This window comes from Podarcis bocagei, assembly GCF_964188305.1.
Source record: "Podarcis bocagei genome assembly, chromosome: 14".
In the NCBI taxonomy this organism is placed as follows: domain Eukaryota; kingdom Metazoa; phylum Chordata; class Lepidosauria; order Squamata; family Lacertidae; genus Podarcis; species Podarcis bocagei.
In genome coordinates this window covers 24,509,754-24,527,939 of record NC_138139.1, presented here as the reverse complement: position 1 = coordinate 24,527,939, position 18,186 = coordinate 24,509,754, and the positions used below count along the sequence as shown (strand labels likewise).

Sequence of the window (18,186 nt, the reverse complement as noted above, 5' to 3'; positions counted from 1 at the left end):
ACATAAGTCTGTTGCATCTTCCATAAACCTGTAAGATTACTGAAGACATTATAAGAACATAAGAATAATGCTGCTGGGTCAGACCAAAGGCCTACGCAGTCCTGCATCTTGTTCTCACAGTGGCCAACCAAATGCCCATGGGAATCCAGTAAACTGAACCTGAGCACAACAGCAACCTCTCTATCTGCAGTTCCCCGTAACTGGCATTCAGAAGCATACTGCCTCTGGCAGTCAAGGTAGAACATAGGCATCATGACTAGTAGCCATGGATAGCCTTATCCTCCACTAATTTGTCTAATCCTCTTTCAAAGCCATCCATGTTGGTGGCCATCACTGCCTCCTGGGGCAGTGAGTTCCACAGTTTGACTATGTGCTGCATGAAGAAGTCCTTTCCTTCGTCTGTCCTCGATCTATCAGCATTATGATGTTAGCATGGGAGTAGAATCCCATTGGACGCGGATGGCACTGTGGGTTAAACCACAGAGCCTAGGACTTGCCGATCAGAAGGTCGGGGTGAGCTCCTGTTGCTTGGTCCCTGCTCCTGCCAACCTAGCAGCTTGAAAGCACGTCAAAGTGCAAGTAGATAAATAGGTACCTCTCCGGTGGGAAGGTAAACGGCCAGTGGCGTAGCGTGGGTTCTCAGCACCCGGGGCAAGGCAAATAATTTGCTCCCCCTAACCCGGGGCAAGGCAAGTAATTTGCGCCCCCTAACCCGTGGATTTTAGCACACAAGTCTCTTCCGCGCCCCCCCCCCCCGATGTTGCGCCAGGTGCAGCAGGCCCCCTGCACCCCCCACGCTATGCCACTGCTCCTACCCCAAGTCTTCAGGACAGCCATCCGAAGGCTGGCGCGGGGAGAAGGTCTCTCCGCCCCACCGCCAGCCTTCAGAGGAGGTCCGAGGACAGCTTCCTCGAGGAGGGCCGGCCAAACGCGCCCCCCAAATGTTGCGCCCGGTGCGGCCGGCACCCCTGGCACCCCCCACGCTACGCCACTGTAAACGGCGTTTTTGTGTGCTGCTCTGGTTCGCCAGAAGCGGCTTAGTCATGCTGGCCACACGCCGGCTCCTTCGGCCAATAAAGCGAGATGAGCGCCGCAACCCCAGAGTCGGTCATGACTGGACCTAATGGTCAGGGGTCCCTTTACCTTTACCTTTATCTAGAATCCCATTGACGAAGTGTGGGGAGCTGCTTTCAGCCTGAGGTCCACATTTTCTCATGGGCAAATGGGTGTGGCCAGGGTCTTTTGCAAAGTAGGCCATATCCCAACAACTCAAAGGTCAGATATTTATACACCCCCAGCTGTCCATTCACCAGCTAGATAAGCAAGAAGCATAGTCATGATTCAAAGACGCACTCCTGCCAGGCAAAAGCACTTGGCAAGGGTGTGGAGTAGGGCTAGTGAGGGGTGCGGTCTGGGGAGAGTCCTGAGGGCAAGATAGGCCTTTGGTGTGCATGCCTGAAGTTCTCTACCCCTGCCAGTGACCTTCATCACAGCATACAAATAAAATCCATGGACCAAAACCAGACATGACACAAAGCATCCATGGTCAGGCCATCTAATGTTTTGGGATACACACACACACACACACACACACACAGTATTATTATGAAGTATTGTTGGCTTGAATCACTTGAATATATCGATAAAATTTCAATAAATATGTATTGCAGGGTTGGAGAATCAGGTGAACTCCAACTCCCATCATTCCTGACCACAGAACATGCTAGTTAGGGCTGGTGGGAGTTGAAGTCCAGCAACATCTGGAAGGCCACAGTTGCCCCACTCTGTGTAATTCTGCTATTAAGATGGGAGGTCAAATATTGATCATCGAACTGGTCTTTCCATTGTGCCTCATGTACAGTTTCAAATATTCCACTCAAGAAGAGGACTGCCCAACATCTAATCCACCAAGCCATATGTGGCCCAGTGACCAACTTCCTCAATTTGTGCAATCTCAGAAAAACAGCAAGGGATTTATCAACTTCTGGTGGATCATCATGCATTCACAGTTCACAAGCAAAATCTGGAAAAAAACATTTTCACAGGCAATCCTGTAACATAGTGAATGGACTGGTTCTCTTGCTTCAAAGCGACTAAGCCAGGACACAGAAGATAGCACTATTTCATGCAAGACCAAAACCCACCTCCTTTCAAAAATCCCATTTACAATTCTTAAGAAAACCTCCCCAAATTGTCTGGCAGTTTTGCTGGAGCAGCAAAACGCAGCTGTCATGGGAGGTCATGATAGATGGCTCCACTGTGACCCTTTTAGAACGTATATGTTCATATTACATTCCCAGAACCTTTGTGATCAATAGTCAACTCAAATATTATTTTTAAAGAGAAAGAAAGAGAAGGCTAGGGAATTATTCTGAAAGCGGGTAAAGATGTTTCAATAGCTGTCTGCCTTCTGGAACATAAAGTGGTGGCATCTCCAGACCCACTGAGGTGGCAGTCAGCAATCCGGCGTGTTGTGTTTGCTTTATAATTAAAAGGTTGTTAGTTAAAAAGAAGAAGTACAAACAACCGCTTCTCATTATGGGAGGCAGAAGAGCTTCAAGACAAGTGGCATGTGATACTTGCCATATTGCTCTTTACTTTTTGCTCGGTGCAGGATGCCAGCTTGTTCCCTCAAATTAAGGCAATATGCTTATAGGGATGGTCCTTATTGGCTATCCATCTTCCTTTTTTGTAATCTGGCTCCCATCAAGCTGAAATGAAGCCATTTCTTCTGACTGTGGCTGATTAAACACAGAGTAAACCTAGATCTCTAAGGAGGCTGTAATGATTCTCTGCAGACGTAATGTCACTCCTGCACCTGCAGCTTGCAGCTCTCCCCATTTCCATCGTAAAAAGAAGCATCTGTTACGGAGAAGTGTTATCTCTCTCTCTTCCCCCCACCTCCCTCTCTCTTTCTTTTATCATCAATGGTTATCTTTCTGTTTGAATACACCTACTCCATTTGGGATAAATTACAGGTCATTGGGAAGGTAATGAATGGCCACTCCGGAAGCACTCAGTTCTGGCGGTGTGTGTGAGAGAGAGGAGGGCAGAACGCCTTCTAGGAGAGTGTTATTTATCTCGGTGAAAGTTGAAGACTTGGTGGCCTGTGGAAAACCTTTCCACAGACAACAGATAGGAGTAGAGAGACATCAAAGTTGGGTGCTGGCAAGATACTGACAGAGTTCACTCCCCTCTCTCTCTGCTTCCTGATCAAGTGTTCAGCCGTCACTCATTAGGTTACTTAAAATGGAGAGGAACGAGGAGGCGCAGGCATTCCTTCAGTCCAGCCTGAGTTTCTAGACAGTAAATAAAAGCAATGGGTGTCTTGGGAGAGGAACTTTCAAAACTTCCAAAACAATAGACTCCCCCATCCAAGCTTGCAACAAGCATGATCTGAGTCCAAGTCCTCATTCCAGCAAACCAAAAGCACTCAAAGCAGGCCCAGTAGGTGGGATGACTGGAGAGTGTGCGTGACACGGGGAGAGTCCCATGGATTGGAGAGAGGTGTCTGGAGAACCACAATTGAATGTATATCATAGAAGAAATGGAAGCTTCCATTGGATCAAAGGGTCTTAGCAGGACACCAGGACTTGTATGGTTATTTACTGCATATACAGTATGCTTGAAGCTGGTTATGTCATTTCATCCTTATAAATAGCACTATGAGGTAGGATGAAAAGCAGTGATTGACCCAACATCACCTAGTGAGCTTCAGAGACTGAGCAGGGGTTTGAAAGCTTGTCTTCCTGCTCCAAGATGGACACTTTGTCCACCATACCATACTTGATTCAACTCAAGTTGGCATCATTGAGTCAAGTAGGGGCAAAAATGTCCATGTGAATGCAGGATGTCTGCTTATGCAGGATAACTCCCCCTCCTTCTTCCTCTGTACAGTGGTGCCTCGCAAGATGAAATTAATTCGTTCCGCAATTCTCTTCATCTTGCGGTTTTTTCGTCTTGCGATGCACGGTTTCCCATAGGAATGCATTGAAAATCAATTAATGCGTTCCTAGGGAAACCGCCTTCAGACCAGGTCCGGGGACAGTCTGTCCCCGGACCTCTTCTGAAGGCTGGGGGGGGGGATAAGGGCTTTTCTTCCCACCCCCAGCATTTTAAAAAACCCTGGGACAGCGGAGGACTTCTCCGCTGTCCGGGGCGATCTTAAAATGCTGGCGGGCGGCATTTTAAAATCGCCCCGGACAGCGGAGGACTTCTCCGCTGTCCGGGGCGATTTAAAAGCCCCTGGGAAGGCAGGCAGGGGGGACAAAGACTTTTGCCCCCCCGCCAGCCTTCAGAAGAGGTCCTGGGGGCAGCGGGAAGCGAAGCGCTTCGCTTCCCTGCTTCCCCCCGACGGCTTTTGCAGCAAGGGGCTGCGGGGAGATCGCTATTTCCCCGCAACCCCTTGCTTCAGAAGAGGTCCGGGGGCAGCGGGAAGCGAAGCGCTTCGCTTCCCCGCTTCCCCCGGTCTTTTGCAGCAAGGGGCTGCAGGGAGATCGCTATCTCCCCGCAACCCCTTGCTTCAGAAGAGGTCCGGGAGCAGCGGGAAGCGAAGCGCTTCGCTTCCCCGCTTCCCCCGGTCTTTTGCAGCAAGGGGCTGCAGGGAGATCGCTATCTCCCCGCAACCCCTTGCTGCAAAAGACGTCGGGGGTAGCGGGGAAGCGAAGCGCTTCGCTTCCCCGCTTCCCCCGGTCTTTTGCAGCAAGGGGCTGCAGGGAGATCGCTATCTCCCCGCAACCCCTTGCTTCAGAAGAGGTCCGGGAGCAGCGGGAAGCGAAGCGCTTCGCTTCCCCGCTTCCCCCGACGTCTTTTGCAGCAAGGGGCTGCAGGGAGATCGCTATCTCCCCCCAGCCCCCTGCGACCCTCCCCCGGCTGGAGAGGTGAGACGCGCCTATGGGAGGAGCCTCCATAGGCGCACATCACCTCTCCAGCTGGGAGAGCGCGCGCGGGGCTAAAGCAGCCCCCTGCGACCCTCCCCCGGCTGGAGAGGTGAGACGCGCCTATGGGAGGAGCCTCCATAGGCGCACATCACCTCTCCAGCTGGGAGAGCGCGCGCGGGGCTAAAGCAGCCCCCTGCGACCCTCCCCCGGCTGGAGAGGTGACACGCGCCTATGGGAGGAGCCTCCATAGGCGCACATCACCTCTCCAGCTGGGAGAGCGCGCGCGGGGCTAAAGCAGCCCCCTGCGACCCTCCCCCGGCTGGAGAGGTGACACACGCCTATGGGAGGAGCCTCCATAGGCGCACATCACCTCTCCAGCTGGGAGAGCGCGCGCGGGGCTAAAGCAGCCCCCTGCGACCCTCTCCCGGCTGGAGAGGTGACAGGCGCCTATGGCAGGAGCCTCCATAGGCGCACGTCACCTCTCCAGCTGGGAGAGCGCGCGCGGGGCTAAAGCAGCCCCCTGCGACCCTCTCCCGGCTGGAGAGGTGACGCGCGCCTATGGAGGCTCCTGCCCCGCTCGGGATGGCAGTCCCGGCAGGGCAGACAGCTCTGCTCCGCCATCCCGAGCGGGGCGGGACTTAGCGCCCCGCTCGGGATGGTGGCGCAGATCTGCCTGCAGTCCCAGGACGGCAGACAGCTCTGCGCCGCCATCCCCCGCTTGGGATGGCGGCGCAGATGTGCCTGCCGTCCCCGGACGGCAGACAGCTTTGCGCGGCCATCTGGAGCGGGGCGGGCTTCTCCCCCGGCTCCCGATGGCCGTGCAGAGCCCGCGCTGATCCCGGCACGGCAGACAGCTCTGCGCCGCCATCCCGAGCAGGGCGGGACTTCTCCGCTGTCCCGGGAAGGCAGGCGGGGGGAGCAAAGACTTTTGCCCCCCGCCGGCCTTCAGAAGAGGTCCAGGACCTCTTCTGAAGGCCGGCTGTGGGCGAAAGTCTTTGCTCCCGACCGCCAGCAATTTAAAACAGGTCCCCGGAGATTTCCCTATGGGCTTTCGTCTTGCGAAGCAAGCCCATAGGGAAATTCGTCTTGCGAAGTGCCTCCGAAACAGAAAACCCTTTCGTCTTGCGGGTTTTCCGTCTTGCGAGGCATTCGTCTTGCGGGGTACCACTGTATTCTCCCAACACCACCCCCTTATCTGCTTCAAAGGCATGGGGGGGATTTAGAACTGATATGGGGAAAATTGGGGGAAGGAGAGAGAAAGGAAGTTCTGTAACATCTGCTGCATGAACTGTTACATTCAATCTTGGTTGGATACACAATATACAAGCTTGTGTATACCGTAACCATACTCAATACCTACAATTTGTGGCAGCTGCCTCATTCTGACTAATGGTAGGGCTAGCCCTAACATTGATCTGATCACCCTACTTCCAAGTAGAACCCTATGTTCTCTGCCAACAATAAAGTTGCTGTCTCAATAGGTTATCTTTAAGGATCATAATTCATTGTCTATCTAATGCATCACCCTCTGTAAATTCTACTCTTATTTAATACAGTTTCTGCTTGCCCAAAGTCTTAACACTTTCCAGATTACTTGGAGTATTGCAGTAGTAGTGTCTTCTCACATTACCTTTCTTTCTATGCCAATGGTTTTTGTTCAAGCTCTTTCTATATTTGATACTTTCTTAGACTTTTGAGGCTTCATTCATAGATTAAAGTTAGTTGGGATTGGTCACAGTTTGTTGACGAATCACTGCACATCACTGTGAAGCGGTGCCCAGAAGTGTCTGACAGAGAGAGAGAGAGAGCGCTGACACCAGCCAGCATCACTGCATCTTACCAAATGTCAATAGCATAAATGTATGAAAAATGTTTTGCTATCAGTTGAGAGGCAAGAACCTCACCACAAAAATTGATCTTTCATCATCATATCTGATGCCGCATCAACAGAAATGCATTTGCACAATACATCATCAGGGTTATTGATTTTTTCCCCATTTAGAGGCCTTTTCACCAAATGACCACATAGTGAACAAAAGTTCTTCTGAACTATCACATTGGGAATGGTCGATTACATATATGATGATGCGGAGTGGATAGAAGGTAATCAAAGTCACAAAAGGTGTGAACCGCCAATTGTAAAGTGTTCACTTTGATTCATACATACATCTTATGTTGTGGCCTTTGTGGCTCTCTGTGAGATGGAGATGACAAGGAGGGTGTAAACATTTGTGAGACCCTCATCCTGCTCCACCCTGCCCAGCAGAAGTGCAGTGGCAGGATTCCTTTATGACAGTCCCTGTGACAGCCATGCCCCTTCTAAGATTATACAATAATCTTATATTTAAATAATAATAATAATAATAATAATAATAATAATAATAATAATAATAATAATACAGTGGTACCTCTGGTTACAAACTTAATTTGTTCCGGAGGTCCGTTCTTAACCTGAAACTGTTCTTAACCTAAAGCACCACTTTAGCTAATGGGGCCTCCCACTGCCACCACACTGCCATTGTGTGATTTCTGTTCTCATCCTGAAGCAAAGTTATTAACCCGAGGTACTACCTCTGGGTTAGCGGAGTCTGTAACCCAAAATGTTTGTAACCCAAGGTGTTTGTAACCCGAGGTACCACTGTAATTAGGAACGTATTACAACAATCAATGCAGATCTCCGTATGTTACCTTTCAGCTAAATCTACTCTTCTCTGTGTACATACATGGGCAAATGATTCCAAGTGCTCTGATACCATGTTTCAGAATGACTTAATCTGTGTTTTCCATGAAGTTCCACTGTACTTAACAGAACTTGCACACCATTCTCTTGAAACTCAAGCACCTTGTGTTTTCAGTTTCCCTAAAAACTTAGCTTTGCATCATACAGTGACTAAAGAACTCTGCTTTAATGCTAATTGGGTGGCAATGGGTCTCTGGAGACAGCAACCCTGCTTCAGAAATAGTAATGGGTCTTTGACCCCCTGTGACCCCAAATCGCTAACCACTGTTGCTCCTCAGAGCCAAGACCAAGAGCATGCAGAGGTCTCCATCATCAGCTAGCTCCATGGGCAGTATGGTTGGGAAACTCAGCTCCATAAGCCAAATGCAGCCCTCACAACTTCTTTATCTGGCCCTAACTTCTCCCCCAAGCCCTGAACCTCCATGCCGTCATCAAAGGCTTTTCTCTGGTTGGAATGTATCTTTGAACTATTGTTTGCCTGGAGGAAGGATGGATCTAAACCTCTGGGTCCTTTTGACTTGAATATAGCCTATTATACAAATATAAGAGTGAGAACCATTGCTCCACCCACTTTTGAGTCTGTTCCAATCCATCTTTTGTCTCTGGCCTTGCCTACCACTGGTTTATGGCCCCCAGAAGGTTAACAAGGAAGGAATGTGGCCCTTAGGCTGGGAAAGGTTCCCCATCCCTGATATAAAGTACCAGAGAAACTAACAGATATCCAACCTCTTCTGGGTCCACACTTCCTTCCCCTGTCATCTCCTGCAAGGTAGACCCAGGCACTTTGCCCAGTAGCCAATTGCTACCTGCCAGTGGCGTTGCCTGGGGGGTGCAGGGGGGGCAGCCGCACCGGGCGCAACATCTGGGGGGGCACTCGCACTCTCAGCTCTCTGCCCCTACCTGGCTCACTCACTCACTCACTCTCACTGCAGTGCTGGCTATGCGAATCCGATCTGAGCCGCCGGGTCGCCGCCCACTGTGGAGGGGGGGTGCCAGGCGTGCGGTGCGGAGAGAGAGCAAGGGACTATCTGAGCGCGGGAGAGAACCACACCAGACCAGACCAGGCAGCAGCAAGAAGAAGCTGGCAGCGGCGGCAGGTTAGGGGTTAGGGGGCGCAAATTACTTGCCTTGCCCCGGGTTAGGGGGCGCAAATTACTTGCCTTGCCCCGGGTGCTGACAACCCACGCTACGCCACTGCTACCTGCCTTTCCGAACTGTAAAGATGTGAACTGAAAGCCAGGACTTTGGCTTACCTTGGCAACAACCTTTCACAAATGATCTTCAAAATGTTGTGAAAACCAAGACAAGGCCCATATGTGGTGACTGCCAAGTAAATAGACATGAGCAGATGTGGACTTATTGTTCCATTTATACAAGATTTGTCTTAGATTACTGGCATTCAGCAGATTATGATGGCCACCAATTTAGGCTAGTTCTATTCCACTGGCAGCAGTGGCTTGCCTCTGAATACCAGGTGATGGGCTTCCCATTGAGGCATGTGGTTGGCCACCATGCAAACAAAATGCAGAACTACATCAGATTTTGACCTGATCAAGCAGGGCTATTCTTATGTTTTTATGAGTGTCAACTTTTCAGCTCACTATTGTGGTCTGCTCAACGTAGCTTGCCTCGATTTGTCTTGTAAATGACCAGTAATATCGATAAGCTATGCAATGGCTTCCATTGCCATAGCGCTAAGAGCTAGGTCTGTGCAGCAGCTATGGCCAAATCCCAGATCCCAAACTGAATTGGACAGATTCTGGTCAAGCTGGGATCTGGGACTCTTAAAAAGGGGGTGGTTGAGCAGTGAGGAGAATGGGGGAGGAGGAGACATAGCTCAGACTACCTGCGTGCATCATCACTCGCCCTCTCAGTCACCCCAATTAAAGACTATGCAAGGGCCCTGATTCATCTGGGTTGTGCTGTTTCAGATTGTCCCTGGTCAGATTAGGGCCCCACATTGGATGGGTGGGGGAGTGCACAAATAAGTCCCTATAAATTTGTCTCCCACACAAATCCACAGCCTTTGACTTCTTTACACTTGACAACTTTACTCATGAGGATTGTCAGCTGAATGTGCAAATTGTTGGACGTTCTAAAACCCCTTCATCTTCTTCATCAGATCTGTGATAATGTGATACTGCATTCACACGTGTGCAAATGGAGGGTGATGATGATAAAAATATTACTGGTTTTTTTCCAGAAAGTTCCTCCAAACCAACCAGTTTGTGGTTTTATGGGTGTCTAAGGATGGCGTTGCCCCTTGAGCTACCAGTCATCAAATATCAAATCTATATGTGTGAATTCAACTCTAAATTAACTAGTGACCAGCTTTCATTTTAATGGATTTTCCTCCTTCTCTTAGTTGTGGTTGGAGAAAAGCAATGGGTGGGGGACCAACAACCCTGGGTCTAAACTAGACTAAATGCCTCCGTGAAACAAAGTATCGGTTAAGCTTTTCAGCAAAGCACTGAAACGTTCAAAGAGCAAAATTCTTTTGACATCCGTGCAATCCCATTGACTTCAATGAAGCAAGAAACAAACATACACACAGAGAAGAGATTTCAGTCTGTGTTGTTGTCAACGTTCTTTATTTAGTGAATAATGTACAGAAGCCAATTTTTAAAAATATATACTTTTTTAGTGTTGTTGTGCTTCATAGACTTAAGAAAACACCGAGTTCCATGTTCCCTTTAAAGTGTTCTGGCAATGCATAGTGGGGCTTAAATGGGATCAGGCTTTCTTGTGATGGCGCACAGTAGGTTGGCTAATAGTTTAGTTCCACTCCACAATTTCAAAGGCCTCTGTCAACTCTTTTTTTCCAAGAGAAACTTCCTCGCTTTATTTTTAGAAAACATTGATCAAAGTGCTTTTGAAGACAATATTTCTCAATTCATCAAGAGGAAGAAAGAGTCAAAGAGAAAATAAAATGTGGACCGTTAGCAATAGAAACTTAAATAAGACATCACGAAAGGGTTGCCTGGTTGGATCAGTTGGAGGTCTTAATGGGCCAGTGTTGGGCTGGAAGGCAGCTGTGCCTGGTGTCCATTGGGACTGGTAAGGTGGAAGACAGGAAGCCCAAGGTGGTGCCAAGGCCAATGACAGGCAGAGCCAAGTGAGACTATCTTTGTCCCCATCCTTCTTCCTGCTGAGTTCTACAAGGAAGACAACATTGAGACTAAGGGGGGAAAGAAAGTTGACACTTAGCATCACACTCTGGACTGGTTGTAAATAAGAAGGGAGGAAGATTGGGGTTGGTTGAGGTTTAGGGGGCAGCCCTATAGTTTCCCTAATAGTGCTCCCCAAATGAGGGGGGCCCCAGGACATTCTAAGGGGGCCACAGGAGGAAAATGCATTAATGAGGGTTCACAGCGAGCGTCTAGTGGGCCACAGAGGGAAGTGAGAAGTGAAGGGGGGGAATCCTGATTGGCTGGCTATCCACTTGGCCAGTAAGAGGGCAGCCCACCAGGGACTAGCGCTCCTTTTTGCCATGTGCATTTTGTTGGAGCAGTCCTGGTTTGTTTCTGGTGGTAGAGGGTGATCGCTGAGGCTCCCATTTTGACCAGTAGAGCCTGTGATCCCCACAGGTCAGATAAGTGCAGTGGTGAAGTGGCAATGGGGAGGGCTGGGCGAGCTACAGCTGCTTGTTGCTGCCGCCAGTGCTGGGCCCATTGGCAACCTGAGCCTGACTCTGCAAGGTGCAGGGTGCGATCCACCCCAGCACCTAGTGGATCAGGGACTTTGGATGTTGCTGAGGGGCACAAGGCCTGTCAGCAGTGATGGCCCAGCTATTTTGTTTCTTTGCTAGCTACTATAGCTGGTAAAGGGCCAATCTGCTCCCTGAAAAGGTACATAATCCTGTTGAAATATACTTCAATGATTCATTAATTTCCTGTATCCAAATCCATCACAACTGGAAAGGGATGCAAAATTTGGATTTGTGTGTTTCCCCCCCCTAGCAAAGCACTCCCTGCTTCACGTATAGCCTTCTCTCCTTTCACCGCCACTCTTCTCATTCAACGCCTCTTCTATCTTCCCTCTCCACCCAACTTCTTTGCCTCATGCTTATCAAAAGAAATTTCTCTAAAGAGTCCATTTGCTATCTTACTTCCGAATCATGCCATTGTCAGCATTAAACCAACAAAGCTCAATAGGTTACAATATAATCCATTTATAGTGGGGCATTATCATGCAAATAATTCAAGGTGTCTAACAATCAACTAAAAGGGGGATGGATGGATAACACCTCCCCCCCCCCATTGGAACCACATAGAAAAGAAACATTGAAATTTACTTTTCAAATCAGTAATGCTGCTTTTCTGCTCTTTTGAGACACGGAGATGGTTGTGGGTTGAGGATCCACAGAAGTAACACCCTCTAGCAATGCTATGGTAGCTGGACAGGGATGGGGGGAGGAATTGGATTCCATTTGCATTCAAATTTGAAAATTCATATTTTCCCCAAAGAATACACAAACTGAAAAACAGCTACCCTCAAAATGCACAGTCCTCTAGATCGTGCAATGCAGTTGTCCAGCTACGTTATGTGCACAAAAATCCATATAGAGAAAAGTGTGTGTAAAATGCATATATTAGTGGAAATGGCCTGCAAAAATGAAACATATTAAGTCAAAATTGCTGTGCAAAAATGTATGTATTATGAAACTTTGCATGAAAATATGTATACCTTATAAGAAACATATACCAATTTTAATTTTTAAAAAAATCATAAAGTGATGTGCAAGTGTGGAGAAATGAACCTAAGACTGGAAAAAAATGAGAAACTGAGGACCCATTCACAGCATACATTTAAAGCACTATAGCACCACTTTAAACAGCAAAGGCTTGCCCCAGAGAATCCTGGATACCATGGTCGGTTAAAGGTGCTAGGAATTGTTAGGAGATCCCTATTCCCCTCACAGAGCCACAATTCCAATAGTTCCCTTTAAATATGGATTGATTGTTAAGCCACTCTGAGCACTGTTGCTCTGTGAGAGGACTAGGGGTCACCTAACAACTTTCAGCACCCTTAGCAAACTACAGTTCCCAGAATGTGGACTCAGTCATATGCGCTTTTAATTGCAGTCTGATCCAGTTCTATGACAGAAACTAAAATTGGCATCTTTACCCAACCTTAAGCCCAAGCATCTTTTAAAGCAAGGAGCTCCTGAGGCAAAGGACAAAATGGTGACCTCCTAATTTCAGATGAAGAAGCTGATTCTTACTTCAGTGCAGTTGAGTGCAGCGAGGCAGTTTAGTGAGTATATAACAAGCTGTGGTGCACATAGCTTTGGTCTCCAACAGAAAGTGTTTCCTAGGAGGCTCAGGAGGATCAGGTGTAGTGAACATTGCCACCCGAGGCAATTGCTTCACTCTGCCTAATGATAGGCCCGGCCCTGTTAGGACACATTCCCAGCCAACCTGATTAGCTGGACTTTTATATATGGGGTAACCAGAATATGCAGTAATAATGGGATATTAAAAGGAACCAAGGAAGCAGTGGGAAGGGAAGTTGACATTCAATGTATTGCTTAATTGGCTAATGTATAAATGTGGAAAATGTGTAATAGAAAATTTTAATAAAAAATGATTTATTTATTTTTTAAAAAATGATTAGCCAGACTTTTAATACTCAAGCTTAAACCAGAAAAGAAAGTGGGAATGTTTTGGCCCTTTTTAGATTGGATAAAATTTGATTGTGTTTTGATGAGGGTGGCTGGCTCGACTGCTTTTCTTCTACACACATACGCATACACAGTATCCAGTCCACGAGCTGAAGGAAAGCACATCTATAAACAAGAAAAGCTAATTTTACAAGCTAGATGGGTCCATGTATCTCACCTGCCTCCCCCACCCGCATCTGAATCCCGTCTTCCTTGCTGAGCTGCAACTTGGAGAGAGGTTTTTTTTTACGGCGGAGTTGTAAAAACCTGGAAAACAGGAGAGTTTATGGTGGAACCACTAGCAGACCTTTAACTATAGCAGTATTCATGGTTACCACTACAAGGAAGGTATTATGTTGGGAGGGTAGTAAAGTTAAACCTGCCCTCGGGGCATTCTGAAATGTTAACGGCTCGTGCATACACTTAGGTTTTCAGAGCACAGGTGTGTGTCGTGGAAGAGGAGGGTGCCTAGAACAAAGCCACCACCAGATTATTTTTTTTGTTGTGTTGTGTTTTTAATGTTTTGCTCTGCGCTGGTGGAAACATTTCTCTACTTGTGAACAACTACATTTGATTAAAAGCTGTCAGATTTATCTACTTAGGAAGAGGGAAGAAATATGTGCTTCCCCCTAGAAAGGAAATCAATGTGTCTCTTTGATAGATGCCGACTTGGAAAGCAGGGTGAGTGTCCCTTTAAATGGCCAAGGAAGCGAGCTGGCCAGACACTACCATTAGCCAGGGACATAATTGTAGTGGAGGAAAGCTGGTCTTTATATCGCATAATCCATGTTTACAGAATTGTTTTCTGAGGGCAAGGCAACGAGACTATTCAAAAGGAAGGAATTGGTGATGGGAGGAGGCAGGATAGAGGGACCAATCTGGGAGGTGCATGTGCAGAATGAACCTTATGAGGAAAACTTCCTATTGGCTGATCCACATTCCATTAGGGGCTTCCCATAGGGGATGGATTGTTCAGCGGCCTGTAATTTACTGATCTAACCAGTAAAACTAGAGTTCTTGTATGTAGCCAGCATCAATGTACCGGCAGCCAGTAAACTCTGCCTTGCTCCATAATTCCATTGATCAGTTTTTAGCAGGAGAGGTTATGCATCTCTCATACCCACCCAGTTTCCTCTGTACCAATATTCCCATGTATGATGTACTGATCGTTTGCACCTTGACCCAATCCAGAAAAAAAAATACAAAACCTTTTGAAATAAAGAACGCTGTAATAATGTCAGGGCCTTATTTAATTCGACGGTTTTTGTCTTCTAGGGCACAGTGCTACAACATCCCCTCCCCACCTCCAAAATCCTCTGTTCCATCATGAGGACTTGAAACTTCCTTGAGGCATGCTATCACTACAAATTTGAACGTGGCTGCACCAGTTAATTTAAACGACATGACAGAAAGGCTCAGCAACCTTCCAGAAAGTGAAAAAGTTATCAAGTATCTCCATTTGTATTAATAGCAAGCCCATCTCTTTATGGTTACCGCCGAGTGGCTGCCGAGACTACATAACACTGGTCCTGCAAGACCTACATTGACTCCCAGTACATTTCCGAGCACAATTCAAAGCGTAGGTGCTGACCTTTAAAGCCCTAAGTGGCGTCTCCACCCCCATCATTCAGCCTGGACACAGAGGTCCAGCTCCAGCTGTCTTCTGGCAGTTCCCTCCCTGCAAGAAGTAAGGTTACAGGGAAGCAGGCAGAGGGCCTGCTCGGTAGTGGCACTCGCCCTATGGAACGCCCTCCCATCAGATGTCAAGAAAATAAACAACTATCTGACTTTTAGAAGACATCTAAAGGCAGCCCTGTTTAGGGAAGTTTTTAATGTTTGATGTTTTATCATATTTTTAATATTCTGTTGGGAGCTGCCCAGAGTGGCTGGGGAAACCCAGCCAGATGGGTGGGATATAAATTATTATTATTATTATTATTATTATTATTATTATTATTATTATCATCATCATCATGCAGTGACAGAAATCAAGCACAGCTGTCCTACCGCATTTATGCCCTCACTGCCCGTTGCCCCTGATGCCACACAGATTACACACTGAAATACTTTTCTTCTTATTTCGCTTGCGCACCATCACAGATAGTGTCGGCTTTTTGATTAGAAGAAGGTACAAGCAATCTTATTTATGAGAATTAATCTCTCCGACATCATAAAAGCCACGAATACACTATATGTTTTATAATGAAATTGGGCTTTAAAAAAGAAAAAGAAAAAAGAAACTTTCTAGCCCCAGCTCAGGAAGTCAACATTGTGTTAACATTTCTTGCAATACATAAATGGTGCCAAAACCTATTACAGTTGTAGTAAATTTTGATTACTGGAGTTGTTTGTGACTTTATGTCTAGAAGATAAAGATAATATTGAGAATCGCCTCCTTCTTTTTCATATATAAATTACTTCCATAAAATACTATGTTTTGAAAACAGAGAGAGAGAGAGATGGTTTTATTGCTAGGCTGGAGTAGACTTGACAGTAAAGTTGCAATCCTTGGAGGAAGCCCAGCTGAACACAGACAGGTTTACTTCTGAGTAAACATGCACAGAATTGCATTTTAATGCTACAGTCCTAAGCACACTTAATGTGAGTAAGCTCTACTAAACCAACAATCCTGAGTAAACATGCATAGGAGGAGTGTACTATGAATGTGTCAAAATGAGCAACTACAAATCTAGTTTCTCTATCTTTTCTCCCTTCCAGATCATCTAGCCTTCACAAACCAGGTGTCTTCTGTAAGTTTTTTATCCCATCAGTGCCAACCAGCATGATGGGAGCTGTAGTCCAAAGCATCTAGAAGGCACTAGGATGGGGAAGGCTCATCTAGTACAATTTGCCACATGCTTGTCACGTTTCTCCAACTCTGCTCAAAGCCACTAGCTGGTGGGTGCAGGGTGGGTGGCATGAGAAGGGGCAGAGACAGAGAAATAAGGGTCACTGTGACCAGGATCCATGCATAATCATGAAGTGATCACAATCCTCAGCAGGCTTTTTAAAAGGACTAACCAAATTCAGAAAGGATAAGCTCTCCCAGTGGCTCTTCGCTAAACTGAACCGACATGAGCCTATACTACCAAGGAACACATTAGGCACAAACATCCAGTGGTCAGCGTGTGGCTCTTCGCATTTGTCAAACATTCTATTATTATGGGAGCCCAGATCTCTGGAGCCATGTGGTAAAAGGTAAAGGTACCCCCTGACCGTTAGGTCCAGTTGTGGACGACTCTGGGGTTGCGCGCTCATCTCGCTCTATAGGCCGAGGGAGCCGGCGTTGTCCACAAACAGCTTCTGGGTCATGTGACCAGCATGACCAAGCCACTTCTGGCAAACCAGAGCAGTGCACGGAAACACTGTTTACCTTCCCGCCGGAGTGGTACCTATTTATCTACTTGCACTTTGACGTGCTTTCAAACTGCTAGGTTGGCAGGAGCTTGGGACCAAACAATGGGAGCTCACCCCGTCACGAGGATTCGAAGCGCCGACCTTCCGATCGGCAAGCCCTTGGCTCTGTGGTTTAAACCACAGCACCACCCATGCTGAAAAGGTTAAATAAAGAATAAAAGAATGAATGAATACAGCATAATAAAGAATAAGAGCCATTGTTGCACATGGTGTAAATAACAAATAAATAAGGTCTCTGCAAGCAATCAGTTGAGGCCTTCAGCAAGAGAAATTTGTCCCTTCCCTGGGTGGGAAAGAGAGAGGAGAAAGAGTGCTGGGGAGAGGGAGGGTGGAGGGAGACTAGGTTAGCAAAAAGAGAAAAGAAAAATGGTATGTTTAGCTCTGGCTCCATTTTTTGCTTCCTGCTCTTACCAATAGATTACCTCTGAGGGAATGCAGCTCTCAATAGAAATTTCCCCCTCCCTTGCCCATGATTTAAGTCAGGATCATGGAGCCTGGAGTGGAGACTTTCTGCATGCCAAACATATGTTCTGCCTTTGGGATATGGCCCCTTCCTAATTTTGGCGCCCTGGCAGAGCTACCTAGATCACCTATATATGTTTGAGCCATTCTGGGTACTTTAGGAATTGCTCCTCTGTGCAATGTCAGGAGGTCATTCTAGGCTAGGAGGGTTTAATAAATAACTATGGCACTGTGCTGCTCTCTGCAAATGTTCAAAATTCTCCCTCCCTGCACCCTCCCTGGAAACTTGTTCACAGTTTCCAAAAACATGGGATTCTTGAAGCTGGCAATGAATGGCAAACTAAGTTGGTCCTCAGAAGTTTCCTGATGTGCTGCAAGAGTCTGCATCCATCCTCAATTGTTCCAGCTTTTCCGTATATCTGGAAAGCATGACAACAGCATTTCTGCAGGATGGTGGGGTGGGGGAATAAAAGGAAGATTGATAAAGCAAAGCAATTGGAGTTATTTCCTATGCATGAAATTGATTAAATGCTTCACTAAATGGCTTATAAATTTGCCTCTCATATTTCTGTCACCCACTGAAAAAGATTACAGTGAGCCAGTCGATGACCGTGTTGTATACAATACCAAATTACAAAGGGTTGTAAAAACTAATGTTTTGTTTAAAGTTTTGAGCAGGACCATATGCCTTCAGTGACCTTGAGTAAGCTATTCTAATTCAAAACATTTTATCCACAAAAAGTGGATAAAAGGGAGGGGGTGAAAAACAGAAGAGTGCAGAATCCATCTGCATAATAAACCCCAAACCTGTGTGGTTTAGTCACTGTGTAGATCTTTGCTGAACTTCTACAGAGGAAGGAATGTTGGGCATTTACACGTTCATCGCATATCATGGAGACAGCACTTGAGAGCTATGTGGAAGGGCCATAGTTCAGTGGCAGAGCATCTGCTGTGCATGAAGGTCCTCGCAACTCAGGTAGAGCTGGGAGTGTCCCCATAAAAAGCTTCCTATCTGCCTAAATTTT

At 47.0% G+C, this 18,186-nt stretch overlaps 1 long non-coding RNA gene across 8 annotated transcripts in view; it reads right to left on the bottom strand.

Annotated features, from left to right (window-relative positions):
* Positions 1–10,173: 10,173 nt before the first annotated feature.
* LOC308573901 overlaps positions 10,174–18,186 on the bottom strand; it is a 68,026-nt gene continuing 60,013 nt past the window's right edge. For 3 of the 8 annotated variants that reach the window (XR_014002195.1, XR_014002196.1, XR_014002200.1), the window contains one exon: positions 16,841–17,604. This is a non-coding gene — a long non-coding RNA (uncharacterized lncRNA). The other 5 variants (XR_014002191.1, XR_014002193.1, XR_014002190.1 and 2 more) reach the window with 4 other exon arrangements.